Source organism: Rousettus aegyptiacus, unplaced genomic scaffold, assembly GCF_014176215.1.
Source record: "Rousettus aegyptiacus isolate mRouAeg1 unplaced genomic scaffold, mRouAeg1.p scaffold_m13_p_8, whole genome shotgun sequence".
NCBI lineage: Eukaryota > Metazoa > Chordata > Mammalia > Chiroptera > Pteropodidae > Rousettus > Rousettus aegyptiacus.
The window spans coordinates 55,978,110-55,993,388 of record NW_023416311.1 but is presented as its reverse complement, the minus strand read 5'-3'; the positions used below and the strand labels follow the sequence as shown (position 1 = coordinate 55,993,388).

The 15,279-nt window shown below is 36.0% G+C and overlaps 1 protein-coding gene and 1 pseudogene across 2 annotated transcripts in view; both read right to left on the bottom strand.

The window, feature by feature from the left end:
- The window catches only part of KIAA0825 (KIAA0825 ortholog), a 352,289-nt gene that overhangs the window by 49,463 nt on the left and 287,547 nt on the right, over positions 1-15,279 (bottom strand). The gene's annotated exons all lie outside the window — the stretch shown is intronic.
- Positions 12,496-12,614, bottom strand: LOC118606985 (annotated as a pseudogene).

Genomic DNA, 15,279 nt, shown 5'->3' with positions numbered 1-15,279 from the left:
CAGAGGTAAAATTCATGCCCATTCTGTCTGAGTACAAATCAATGATTTTTCCATAATTTGTTGACTGAATCCAATTTTTTTCAACTAATTTTCTCAATTTCTGAGTTTGGTTTCTTTTTCTTATGACAGAATTTGGGTTTTAATCTGAAGCATATATGTAACTATTACCTTAAATCCTATTCCAAACAAGATAAGGCATAAATAAACACATAAATGTGGCATCAATTATTTCTATTAAAAATTCAATAAATTTTAATATAGTTTTGAATCGATGATTTCTACTATCAATGTAGAATGCAAAAGCAATTACAAAAATTTAAAAAATTAATTTCATCCAATTTGAAGTATTTGAGTATCAACAATAAAAGCACATATATGCTATAGTTACATGATACAGTTACGTAAAATTAATTTGAAAGTCAAAGTATTATTTATAGAACCTCAGAGAAATTTAGTTACCAGTCATAGTCATCAATTCATAGCTCTCTTCAAGCCTTTTCTTCTTCAATGGAATGTGGCTGCATTACTATCTACTGGTTTTACTGATGGATAAATAAAGTAACAGTGTTAAATGCTGTTGGAAGTCTGCCTACAGCTCCTCAGGGCCCCCTACCACTCCTGTGCCTCAGAGACCCCTGCTACTCCTATGCATCTGCATCTTTGTAGGAGAGCTGCTTGCAGGCTGCTGGAATCTACTCTTCCAGTGTGCAACAGTCCAAATAAAACAGAATCAGCAGTCAAATTCATGACCACTGGCCTGTGAACTGGATGAAGTTATACCTCTCATTCGGCTGTTTACCAAACTAAACCAGCTCACAAGGAAAACAAATCCCCACCTCAGTACAGCTATTATTCCCTATTCCTATTCCTTGTCTTTCTGTTCCCTTTTATAGAAACTCCTTCGTTTATTCTTCTCTGCTATATTCCCCACTTACAAAGCACACTTGATCACTTCCTCAGAGCTGCTATTTCCCCAGAAATGTAAAATTTAAACATATTTAGCAAGACCTTAAGTGATTAATTTCTTTGAATTTGTTTAGAGATAGTTTTCTTCATTAAACCGTAGCAGCATCTACATAAAAAGTATTTTGTGGAAGCATGCTGGATAAACCATAAAAAGTGGAATTGTTTTGCTTGAAATGGAGAGAACAGACGCTTGAGGCTCTGAGGTGACTCACAGAGTCTTTGGCCATACAAAAGACAGGAAGCAAAGCAGCAGCTATCAGGGGAGGTCCCTGTCTCTAATAGAATGCAGTATGGCCTCAGTGGCTGTAGCCTCATTCTTAGCATGGCCAGGAGTGGGCTAGCATCTACATAGCTGCTGAATACTGAAAAGCTACTGTTTGTTGCATCTCTTGTAACTAAATATGGCTGTAAGGATTGTAGAAATAGGGAGAGATGGAGGGATGGAAAAAGAGAAACATCACAAGACTAATAGGTGGAGGATTAGCTGTCATGGCCTGCTATGCTACATTTAAGATACATGAACACAGGCAGAGGGAGGACACTGTTTACTGATTACATGTGCTGGGCTTAAGAAATGAGCATTATGTGTTTAAGAGAGAAATTATGCCAGCAGTTTGGAGTAGGTGGTGACCTCTGCCAATGTCAGGGATCTGGCTAGAGACAGGAGAAACAAGCTATTAAGATATGTAATGCAATGCTTTTTTTTTTTTTTTTTTTTTTTTTTTTTGCTTCTGGCTGCAGAGGCTTCTGCATCAGGAAACAACAAAGCAAATGCCAAGGATTGGGGAAAGGAGTGTGGGTTCCCAAATAAACTTGTAAATATGGTGAGAGTTGGTGCCAGTGCTCTGGCCAACCATAACTGTCAACTAAGTTATGATTTTCCCTGAAGCACTGCTGCCAATTTCATTGCAGTTTTTGTTTGTGAACTCAGTAAAATTAACCAATATGGAACAATGCTTCAGGTGAACCTGACTAGCCACAAGTGGCCCTGGTTATGGTAAACTCCTGACTAGCTGGATCTGTTGCTCTTGATTGTTCTGTCTCAGAGCCTTTTGTTTGGAGACGGCAGTCTTCAATTCAGAGCACCATGAGTGACATTTTGGTATCATTGATAAAATACTGGTACCACTGTTCTCTTTTCTTAGAACTGTCCCCATGTCTGTCCTCAGGTGAACAATGTCCCTAGTTTTAACAATGGCATCCACGTATTCACCTATCGAGACATGTAAAGGGTTCATTATTCCTAATGGAAGTAAAAAAACTTAGAGAAATAAAGCATTGCCTGTCATTTTTGTGATCAACAGTTGGAACAGAGTACATAAATGCTTCAGTTTACAGAAATAGCGAGACCTTCCTGAACCCTCTCAGTGATTAATTAGAAAGCCTGTCTTACAGATATTTCTCTCAGGTGTAGTAACCTTGTAGCCCTTACCATTAAGAACTAATAAATAAATGCTTGGTTAAGCATAAACAGAGTGATAGACAGTGAAAGAGTGATGATCTTGGTTTTTATGCAATATGCTCACTATGTCATTTTACCTTGGAGGACAAAATAATATACTAAACTAAAAGTTGTAAAAGCAAATATAGTGAGCAATTTGTTATTATCCACTTAAAAAGTTTTAATAGTCCTCACTGTGAATAATTATCTCTGTAATTATATCATGATTAAATTTAATAAATAAAAACTTGTGATTTTAAGAAAGCATTATGAATCTGCAATTAAATTGAAGCCATATACTGGATAAAGACATCAAGAAAGTGACCTATCATATGTTTAAATTTACACATAAGAAAAACAAGTAAACTAAATTATAAGTTAAATGGCAGCTTGACGATTTAGCAGATCCTTAAGTATTTGATTTGTGCAAATATTGTAAGTTACCCATCATATTAAATACAGCTTCTCATCTCTTTCTCACATATTTTATGCTAACAAACCTAGGTAACTGCTGATTCCTTCCATCATCCTATCTTTTAAAATAAATTTTAAGAAATAATATGTCAAGCTGGAAGCTTTGACAATTATGAAATGATATCATAATCTTAAAAATTTTAGCTTCTATCATGAAAATTATACGAAATAAATTTAAACCCATTGCAATTGTGTAATCAGAATCCCACAAACCTGAAAGTATATTCAGACTGAAAAAAAAAATAGATCAAACTGGCTGATTATAAACAAAACATTTAGATAAATAGCTAATCTGTGAACGACTTAACTGTTTCATCTTATAAGGATCTTTAGAGTATTTTACAAAGTATAGGCTACAATATGTGAGTTAAGTCATTCACTTATGTTATTAGGGCCATGTGGGTTATGGAAATATGACAAATTTATACTTCTTTGATAACTGCCAATTCAATCAAAGATTTCTTTTAAACCAAAATCGTGACTTGAGACATACACTAAAATATATTCTTAAGGTATAATAAAGAGTTTGGATAGACATTTTTCCTTTCAAGCCCACATTAATGTAGCTTACCAAAGATGTTGCTTCATACTTTGAATAATTCCCAAATTTAAAAAAATTACCAATTTATTTGGATAAGAGAGCCATACATTATGTGTGGAACAGGGAATAAGAGAACTATCTAAAAGTATCACAGTTTGATTCTTTGCACATCCTTTTTCTGTTACACAAAGTTAGCATGGAACTCAAATGAATGCAAAAAAAAAACAAAAACAAAAACAAAAAAAAACAAAAACAAACTTAAAGACCCTCAAGCTAAACTGTAAGCTTTTCATGGAAAAATAACTTTTAGTTTCCTTTGTAATTCCTCTGATTAACATTGTGCTACTGTGAACACACTACCTACGCTGACTGAATGGTTTTTACCTTTTTTTTTTTTTTTTAGGAAGAAATGAAAAGAATGCACATACAGACAACATCAGAAAGATACTCCAGTTTTCTGAGTATTTAATTCACATCTACTTTTCTGGATATTTAAAAAACTGTTCACTCATAAAATTATTTATGTGCTCTTGTCTACAGAGGGCAGGAAATAATCACTCAAAATCCCATTATCTAGAAATAACTTCAATATTTGGTGTACATCTTTATAGTCATCTATGCCCATACAAAGACAAAGAGAAATATTTTTTAATGGGACAATTCTGTACATGGTAGCTTCAATAAAAAATAACAAATCCAAGACAAAAAAAGTGTAGAGAAAGAGAAAATTGTTGGAGTCTCCAAAAATGTTTCTTCACTGAGTTGTTAGAATTTCTTAAACATTTCTTTAAATTTAGGAACAATATATCCTGAAAGAACTATAGGTAGCTAAAGTCGGTACTTAAAACAGCTGATTGTAAAAGATGTGCTAACACATCAATGGTTCCTCCTAACATTCCCATTTTTTTCCATCCTTCAATAGTTCATGTGTGTGCACATGCGTGTATATAACTGTTTTTCACTCTCAATATTTATAATACTTAACCAGATAACAAGATTTCCATGACTGTTTCATCTTAGGCATTTTTACATAGTGTTTTATTTTGATCTGTTTCTTGCTAATAATCATCATGATGGGTGCTATAATCCCTAAATTCTCACCTGCTTGAGAATATTGTCTTTATCTTTGAAAGATAACTTGTCTTTGGATGAAATTCATAGTTTCATGCCCTGCAAACATTATAGCTATGGTGCTATGTTTTCTGACATTAAGTGCTGCTTTGAAGAATTTTAAGACATACCTGATTTTCCCCCTTTGACAGGTCTTACTTTCTCAGTTAGGATGCCTATATAATTTTATCCTTAAAGACCAGAAATTGTATTAGCATATGTTTTGGTGTTGGTTATTTTGTATTCAGTTTATGTCAAATATAAGGGGCACTTACAATAATATAGATCAAATCTTTCCTCAGGAAAGTTTACTTATATATTAGATTTTTTTTTTTTTGTCCCATTTGCTCTGCTGTTTTTTTTTTTTTAGAAACAATAATTTTATGATTGTTAAATAGTTTTTGTCTGCCTTATCATCTTCTCTTTAATAATTTTTACATTATTCTTTTTTCTTAATTTGATTTGTGAGATTTATTCTTCATGTTTTTATTTCTCAATTTTGACCTCCATGACTTTGGTTTCATGAGTACATATTCTAATTTTTATTGCCTTTATGGGGCTTTCATGTCTATAATGATTGCTAGTTTTTCCTTCATTTCTTTCCTGAGTTTTCCAGCTCAACTTTAATCTATTATTTCATTATATCACTTTTCTGAATTCTCTTTTGACGGTTTTTTTTTTTCAAGAGCTCATGTTGTCTACAATTTCACTGAGACTCTAGAGAATTTTTTAAAAGACTTCCTGTGTTCTCTGTGACATTCTTCTTCAGATGTATATTCTTCATCTGACTTTTCATTATGTTTCCCCCTTTTTTTCCGCTCAGGTTTTATGCATAGGTCATTGTTGGTTTCTTTCTGCTCCTAGAGCAGGCAAGATACCCTCTGAAGGACAAGCTGTCTTTTGTTTGTTTGTTTATTAGATCTGTGGCTTCTTCAAAGAACTTTCCCTGAAATAGTTTTACTCTTATTATCTTCTTCGAGAGTTCCTCTAATTCTCCTATCATGAATATCATGAAGTTAATGTTACGAACCTTTCATCTAATGCCCTAATATTTCTCACACATCAAAGCTTTTCCGAAACTCATACCATGGGCTGGCTGATTCGCATCTCTTTCTCTTTGTCAGTGCTTATCTGTCACATTCCTTCAGGCCCCTCTATACAGTCTCATCACTGTTTGTCAGCCATTTGTGGACTAACCTTTCACTCTTCCTTTCCCCAAGTGATATGTGCTGTTTGTGAAAATACATTTAAGGAATGGAATGGAGGAATTAGCAGAGGATCAAATTGGATCTATTTTAGAAAATACCACATTACTGTCGTTCTTTGGATGGAGAAGTGGAGGGCATATTTCAAAGGTAATATCCTTTTTAGTTATTTATTTTTAAATGATTTTATGTTTTTATGTCAGGGATTTTTGTGTTCCTTTTACTCTCCAATTCAGAAATTGAATCGGCAATGTTCTTTTCTCCTAATTAGGTTTTAGTTATATCTAGGGGCTCCCTAGGTGCTCATGGACAAGAACTCTAATATATATAAAAATGCAATATCACTCTCTGTTCTATTTTAATTATCAACTGAGTTGAAGCCAGACCCAATGAGATGACTATTAAACTGCGAGAGAAACTTTCTGAAATATGTGGTTTCAAGAAGTACTTTATACAGTAGTCCTAAAACACAACCCAAGGTGTCAGAAAGAGGTAATCTTACACATCACCTTCTCTTTTAAAGAATACTTTCCCAGACCTTCAGAACTTTTCCAAGCAGCTCTGCCCTGGCCCTCATCTGCCCTAATTATCTTTGGCACCTCAACTCCTGCTCTTCATCTAGAGTGTCTGTAATTGAAGACTGAGGCTGATAAAGGGCTATTCTTATGACTAGAGCAGATTTGGTTCACATTGGCTTGAATTATTCTATTTTTTCAAGTATTATATTCTCAAGTATCCTGCAAACATTCTTTCCCTGCGATTCTGTGGTGCCCTAAACACACAGCAATATCAAAGTAAAAAGGAGTTTTAAAAAGAATTACAACATAGGATGAGGGGATATACTGTTTTTAAGAATGACAGAACATAGCATTTGTCCATTTCTCTTTCTAATCTTTCTTATAGAATGTAGGGAGGCTCAAAGTAAAATACATCTTTGGCTTATAATCAGGCTGAACTTATTCCTTAGGTCATGGAAGTCCAAACCATGGCTCCTATGTTGTCTGTTTTATTATGGTCTATATTAGTCTTAAATCAAATTAGATATAATCAATTGTAGACATTGACTTTTAGTTAATCATTGTACAAAGCTATTAAATATTTAAGGCCATATAGTTCTCGGTTTTTTTAAATGAATATATAAAATATAAAACATATGGTTTATAGTATTATACTATAATGTAATTCATTTCACAGCATAATTAATATACTTTATGTATCTGTTTTAGCTAAGGACTTACAATGTTAGCAAGTATTCTTTCAAGGAAAATATTAAAACTAATTTAGAAAATCTGAAGCATAATAACATTTCATAGACAAACTGCAGTTAAGTAAAACAAACAAAATAACAGGCCTCATGTATTTTGGCTTACAGGGAAACCCACTCCAAGATTCTGATGAGATTTCTGAACACACAAAGAGAACATATATATTGGGAATGACTTAAAGGTATAAAGCTTGGATTTGAAATAACATCTGTTTTTTTAACAGTTTAGTTCTATAGATATCTACTGTATATAAATAAAGCACAGGGCAATGAATTCGGTGGTACGAAGTATACACAGCCATACAAGACATGACCCTCAAAGAGTGAACAAGATACTAACCAGGAGATAAAGCATGTGTATAGGTAACTGCAACAGAAGGCAGAAGGTGGTGACGCTATGAAAGGTATGAAAATGACTAGAATAGCTAAGAGGCAAGAATATTCTCATTTAGCTGGGAGAAATGGAAAAGGCTTCATGTAGGAGGGGGAGTTTGGGTCGACTCTCAGAGGATGGGAAAGATGGGCCTGAGGCATATGAAGGGCATAACATGATCTAAAGCATGGAAATGTGAAAATAAAAATGTTTATGAACAAATGGAGCACAGCATGTCCAGTGGGGGGGGGGGGAGGGAGATGTGTTAGCAGTGGAAAGAAGCAAGTGTTTGTACTTGAAAATGGGCTGAGGCTTATTCATATAAGAATAAGTGGTTTTCCAATTTCACTGCACAATTTTAAAATCACCCTGGGTATCCTGTTTAAATTCCAATTCCTAGGCCTATCACAGATTTTTCTGGAGGTCTGAGGTGGGTATGTACATCACATTTTCACTGAGTACTCTAGACCATTCTGATGTGTGTAGTCTGTAGACCGCACTTTGAGAAACAGCCATGAGAAGCGTGCAAAGCACTTCTTCATGATTTAGACTATATTTTTTGGTAATAGAACCTCTGCGAGCTTTTTTAAGCAATGAAAATTTGGTTAGCTTCAGAAACTCAGGTTTCGAAGTGTTTATGGCACTAAATACTTTTTCTAATATGAAAAACAGGTAATGAGCTCTTAAAAGAATATTGATAAATTCTCTCTCTCTCTCTCTCTCACTCACACACACACACACACACACACACACACACACACACTCCACACCTCCAGATGCGAGACATCTCTCTTCTACCAAAAAAAAAAAAAAAAAAAATGTTCAGAAAATAAGCTGTGCTATCCTAAGAATTCTGCAGAGTTTGAAGTGTCTATATTCAGAAGCAGCATGAGACATCAAATGCGCTGCACATCAGTAGGTTTGGGTAGAAAAGAAATTTAAATAAGAGATGAACTTTGCTGTGGAGAGGTAAGGATGACTTATATGCAATCTGACCTGTCAGTATTAAGTTGAAAGAGGGTATGCACATGCTTATATAAATCTTCATGCTGCTTTACTAATTAACATTTGTAAAAATCTTTGAAAAATTTTCCACAGGGGTAATACCCCTGTTTATCCCTTTATATTGCATTTTTCTACTAAGCTTTTTTTAGTGGTGGCTAGAATCCTGCAGTAGGAATCATCTTCTTGATTTTTTTTTTTTTTGACAGCATTGGCACATTTTTATCCTTTTGGTGTTTTTAAATTTCGGATTCTGCATTTTGACAGCTCAACCCTGTTGATTAATGCCTTGTAGGAACCCCTATATGGCCTGCCTGTTAGTGGTCTAATTTTGTGCTGGAATGCCTGGGCTGGTATGTTGAACCGATTCACCACCCAGGTGGCTACATTTGGACTAAATGAGCTGTGAAGGGTTTCATCTTTGCCCATCACAGCCTTCCTTAGCAGAGCCCCACAGTATGCAGCCACTGCTTCGACATGATTTGTCACAACCCATCAATAGAAAATAAATTATTGCCATTCTCACTTGTCAATGGGCTTGTCTTCACTTCAGCTGGCCTAATGATTAGAAGCTCAAAGGGAACATTTCCCATCTTTGTGGAGCATGATCATGACCAAATGCACTGCTCTCCTATGCATCCTGGCCAGTAAAAACACTTAGGGAAAGCAAATTAATTGGCTGTTTTGCGCCAGTGATTAGAACATTACACTTGAAGTCTGCGGAAACTGATATTAGGCAAGCAAGATTAGGTTGGTTCTGACTTTTATTTGCTTAGTGCAACATGATTAGCAACTGCTTCATTCAAGGTTAGTGCACTTGCTGCTGCAGAAGAAAATCTTCATAACATAATGATGCTGTATACCTTTAAGCTGATAAGCACGTTTCAGGCAGAAATCAAAAATCTCTTCGGGAAGGAAGCAAATGAGGAGATGTAACAGAACTCATCAAATGGCTTTAGAGTCATTCTTATGTCTGGCACTTCTGAAAATTATATTCCTAGGAAACCCACTCTGCAAGCTATATTTGCAGAATGTAGAGATGATAATTATGTCAGTTCAGGAGACAAAAAATAAAAGAACCCAAGGAGCAACATGAAGTAGAAGGTGACACCTTTCAATGAACTAAAGAAAAATGAGCTTGCTTGAAAAGAAACAGAAAACTCTTTTTACAAACTACAGAAAGAGCAATAAAAGCAAAAGATACAATGGCAGGGAATCAAGTTAGACCTCATAATTAAATTCAGAGATGCAGGAGATCAAAGAGGAAGTTGTATTAAAAAATTAGGTCTAGGGTGTGGATTTGAGTTTCCTTGTTAACAGTTTTGCCTGCAGTATAATGACAAGGGGCTTTATCTAACAGAATAATAAACAAAGATGTAGTGTATAAGTAAAAGAATGCCTGACACTTTAATTATTTTGGATATGATAGTGATTTATATTTGGGCCATGTCTCCAAAACGAAACAATTTTTATTACTGCCCTATCTTGTCTACCACCACCCAGGAATAAAAGAGAAAAAAATACCTGTCAATACAGATCGAAACCTGAGCTTCTAACTAACATTCTCTCCAGCCTTATGTAATTTTTTCCCCATCTCATTGTCCATTCTTTAGCCCTGAGAAGGATGCCCCAAGAGTACCACTAAATCTTCAAACAACGTCCAGTTTTGAACAAATCTTGGTGTAGTTTCATGTTCATTTAATTTAGCTCAGGTTTCACCTCTGCGCAGCAAGAGACACCTGCAATTTAAAGAACACTAAGACAGCTCTGCTTGGTACCAATTATTCGAATGCATAGGAGTTTTTACCCATGTCATTGACATTTTGGTGCACCAAATTCTTGATAGTTTCTTCCTCTTTTAACAGCATGAGTTACTACTGTGTCCTAGTGTTTGGAGACATAATATTCTTGGGCTCCCAAGTCAACTCTTGTCTTCTGGATTAAGCTTGCCTGTCATTATGGCAAACTCCTTCTTCCACATGGTTAGTGGTCCTTGTAGAAAACCTTGTCTGCTCAAGGCCTTATTTCTCTCCATTCTGTATTGTATTTTCAGCTTCCTCTATTAAGGCACACTGGATCTTTTATCTCTATCTTATTCTAGTCTTGGACTATTAATCTGCCTCTGTATATTTTGTCTGCTATTTTAGGATCTACTTGCAACTCATTCTTCCTTTTCTTGCATTTTGCCTCTCTCTCTCTCTGTCTCTCTCTGTCTCTCTGTCTCTCTCTGTCTCTCTCTCTCTCTCTTTTAAGTTTAAAAACACTGTGCCCTACTGGATCTCATCCACTCACATTTGATCCCAGTGAACATTCTTCATCTTTCCTAACTCCTGGATCATCATATTTCCTACAAAGCATATCCATAACTATCTTCTGGGATGTGACTACATCTTTTATACACACACACGCATGTGCACACACATACATAAATAAAAATTACTGTCTTTTTAGACATTATGTGTCTATACCTGAATAAACAGACTGACAGATGACCTGCTCTCTGTAAACCAATACAAGATCTTTAACTCTGCATTTGCAAGCCAATGGCTGACTTGATCTATGTTATCTATTCAGTGATTGCTGTCAATACTATGAATATTCTTGTGATTTCAATGCATAATTGTGATATTTAATATTTGGTAGATAGCAAGGATTTGTACTACACACATTTGTTCCCCATGGATTTGTGGCTGAAAGAAATTTTTAAACGCAAAGTAGTCTTGTGTTTCTCAAACTTTTCCCAATCAAATAAGCAAAAAGATTGAAATCTTAAAAGTGAAAATGAACAATCTTTCCTCTTGAGCACCTGTTTATATATTGTTTATAATTAGAATTATGAAAAGTATGCAGTGTCAAGATGGGAAAATACTGTCTTACAAAACATCTGCATCAAGGCTTTACAATATATAGGTCTACAATGAAGAGACAATTTTATCAAGAAAAGTATAAAGGGTCTGAGATTTTACACTGTTTACAAGCTAACAAGATAGCTTGCCACAGTTTCATAAATGCTGGCAAAAGATGCAAAGCCCTTCGGAATGAAGCAAAGATCTCAGTTACTTAAAGTACCTTGGGCAGCATCAGCTTCAAATTCACATTGGCTACCCTTCCCCTCAAGTCACATAATGCAGTGCAGAGTGGCTCAGGTAAATGCTGCACACACAGTGGGCTTGTGTCACAGCTGAAGAACCTAAAATTTAGGAAACCCAATAATATAAGGGGGCTGCTAGCAAACCTACTCAACCTTGGCCCCTGAGGGAGCCATTATCTTTATTATCCTGGTAAAGAAACAAATCTGCTCTCTGCCCTGAGGGAGTCACTATCTCAATCATCCAAGTCTGTTTGCTATGCAAACATCCTTGAAATGCAAACATCCTTGAAAAGATAGTCTGGGACAAAACTTATCACTAGATAGCACAGAAAACTGCCACCTCAATAAACTTTTAAATATCATTAATTATTTAGAGTATTTCTATAGTCCAGGTTGCTCTGTAAAGTATATTATGTATATTATGTCATTTAATTCTATCAACAGCTTTATGAAACAGGTGCTATTATTCCCATTTCATAAAAAGGAAATTGAGGTACTCCGAGTAACTTGACCAAAGAAGATTACCACATATTGTTAGGTAGCTAGTCAGACACAAGCGACAGGGGGAACGGAGGACTAAGGGTCCAGCCTAGAGACCACTCAACACCCCAATGCTAGTACAATTCTGGGTACATACATGTGGACTAGGCAAAGATTTATACAGCATCCAAGTATCAATCAAAATGACCTCACTTGCCAATCACCAAGGAATGCCTTTGGAACTAACCATCACACCCCGATATAATGCAGACATTCACACTTCTGGATCCTTTTTGTGCCCTTTAATGGCCTTTTTCTGTGGCCTTTTGTGGCTCTTGTGGCCCTTTTTTTAACCGCTTGTTGTTGTGGTTGTTATTACAGCGCTCTCTTGTAGCTCTCATCACTGAAAATCATGTGTCTCCTTGGGGCATGCTTTGTCTTTCTAAAATATACTTTTTAAATTTTTAGGTGAGGCAACCTTTGGTTGATCTCACAGATTGCAAGGACCTTGTCAGCTACAATTCCTTATTATTATTTTTTATTTTTTATGCCTACAGCACCTGGTCTTCTGAGGTGGTCTCCCATCCACGTACTAACCAGGTCCGACCCTGCTTAGCTTCCAAGATCAGAAAGGATCAGACTTGTTCAGGGTAGCACGGCCATTGACTAAAATATACTTTCAACAAATATTTTCTAAATCTCGCAGATCTGTAATTTTTCACTGTGTCAGTGACGAAGAACCAAGGAAAAATGCTAACTACACTTCTGCGCTGTCATCATCCCTCCCTCCCCCCCTCCCCCGCCAACCCTGCCCTTGGGGAGACACTGAACTCCTATGAGCCCCAACGGTAACAATATGACTCCAATTTCTGCTGCTCAGTATGCTGTATAGATGATATTAAAATTCTCAAGTAGAAATCAAACTAGCCAAAACCAAATTCTGATGCATGCATTTTAGGAAGAAGGTATAAAATGTCCTTCCTGATAAGTTATTGGAGCAAATCTAGACTTGACAAATTATAATCAATATTAATCCCATGCGCTTGTACATTCTTTTATAACTGACTATAGGGTTTTACAGATTTTTTTCATTTATTCAAAAATTATCGATTGTCTACTCTAGGCGAAGCACAATGCTTGGTTCTAGTGAACAGACACAATGTTATTGCCTTCATTGAGCTTAAAGTCTAGTCATGGAGCCATATTAAACAAATAATACACAATTACTTGTTCAATTACAGTTGTGCACGCTTGACCTGGGTAAGCTCATTCATTTCCCTCAGATTCAGCTGCCATTTATATGCTGATGACTCCCCAGATCTATAATTCTGCCTTCTGTTTGTGAGCATTACACACACACACACACACATACACACACACACACACGCACACACTTTTTTATTTTAGCTGAAGTTTTACTAGGCATCTCCAGTGTTTCTCCCACAAAGAAAAAAACTTTTTCTCAGTGAATGACAGCACCATTTATCCAGTGGCCAAAAGAGACATTTGGGCATCATGATTTTCTTTTCTCTTTTGTCTGGTAAACCACCAAGTCCTCTTTCATCTACTAAATATCCTTTGAATCAATCCTTTCTGCTGCTAACTTAACTGAGACCACCATTACCTCTAAAATCACTGCAATAGTGACTTGCAAATTGGTATTGCAGTCTCCTATCTTGCCCACCCCCTCTAATCCCATCTCCACTTTTCAGCTAGAATCAACTCTACAAAGCAAATCTGGTTAAGTCCTTTCCCTATCTAAATAATTATTCTCCCATAGTCCTCAGAATAAATATAAGTTCTCTGTATTGCACACAAAAGTACTTTATGTTGGGGACCCAGATTTATCTTTTACTTTCTTAATCCTTCAACTCTGCTTTCCAGCCACAAACTTGTTCATGTATGTGAAAGTACAATGTTCTTTTTCACCTTGAGTGGTACAAGTGGTGTTTTCTAGTTTGGAATCTTATTTTGCTTCTCTGCCTTCACTTTCCTTCCCCTCCCTCCAACTTTGCCTCACCAACTCATATCCTTCTAACTCTAAAATATTCTTACTGTGAAGTCGGTGCTATTGCTCCTAATCTGGATTGAGTTTCTTTCCTCCGTGATTTAGGCAGCATCTGTACCTCTCTGATTACGGCATTTACCGCTGGACTGTGACTGCCTTCCTGTTTCTCTACACACATACTACTTTAAATTCCTGGAGGAACAGCAACTGTGTCTGTTGCTTACCATTCTATACAAAGTGCCAAAGTACCTAGCACATATCACATTCTCAATGAATATTTTTTAATGAATGAATGAGTTTATGCATAAATGAGTGAATGAGTAAACTGTCTCCTGCAGTTTTCCCTGCAGCTGATGTGATGCATGGAAAAGAGGGGCTCTAAAAAGGTTAGATCTTTCCCTCTCTTATGAAGTAATTGAGGATATGTCCAAAAAGAAATAGGAATTAACCATTAAAAAAACAAACAAACAAGATAGCAAAAAAGAAACCCTTCAAAATAGACTGTTTTTCGCTAAGCGAACCTATGCTATAAGAGAAGTTCATTTTAATTTTAGACTTGTCTCCTTTCAACATCTTTTCCTGATTAGCATCACTTTTCCCCTCCTCCAGTCTCTTCCCCTAATTAGAGACCCAGTGCTCCTGCTGAGCTTAGCTGCCCAGAGCCCTCTACTCCTTGACCCCAGGGCTTGCACTCTGAGCAATTCCCCTGGTCCTGGGCCATCTTTACTCTTGGCTTAATCAAATCATATTTCTTCCTACTCTACTTTGCAAACATAACACTGGGTGATGTCCTGATGGCTCCTAGAGACCTAAGGAATTATTTTAGTATTCTAGAAGTAAAAATGCCTCAGTTCAATTGGAAGATAACAGTAAATACTTAAGCAGCTATGACAAGTTACTGAGCTTTAGGACACCCTTCAAATAATCTCTAGTCAAGCCTTTTTCCTGTATTTATGGGAGAGCCTAGCCTGAGTTTTGACAAAGAAAAATCATCAAAACATTTTGAATTATATGCATGAAATATAATATATGATCAAGAGGAAGCTAACCTAAAACAAAAAGTTAAAGGGACATTAACTCACTTTCCTTTTTCTATTGAGGAATTCATTAATAAAATACAACTGGCAAACAATTTCAAAGAATAAGAGGAAAGAAGTGAAGTCTTCATAAAGCCAACTTTTCAAGTTGCAGAAAGGATTAAGTGGCAAATATTCAGAGAATCAGAAAGCACGATGGAATGACCGTGAAAAAAATGAAAAAGGATCAAAAATGGCAGTCAAGAAGAAATATTGGCAAAGTGCAAATCTGAATTTATTACAAAAGG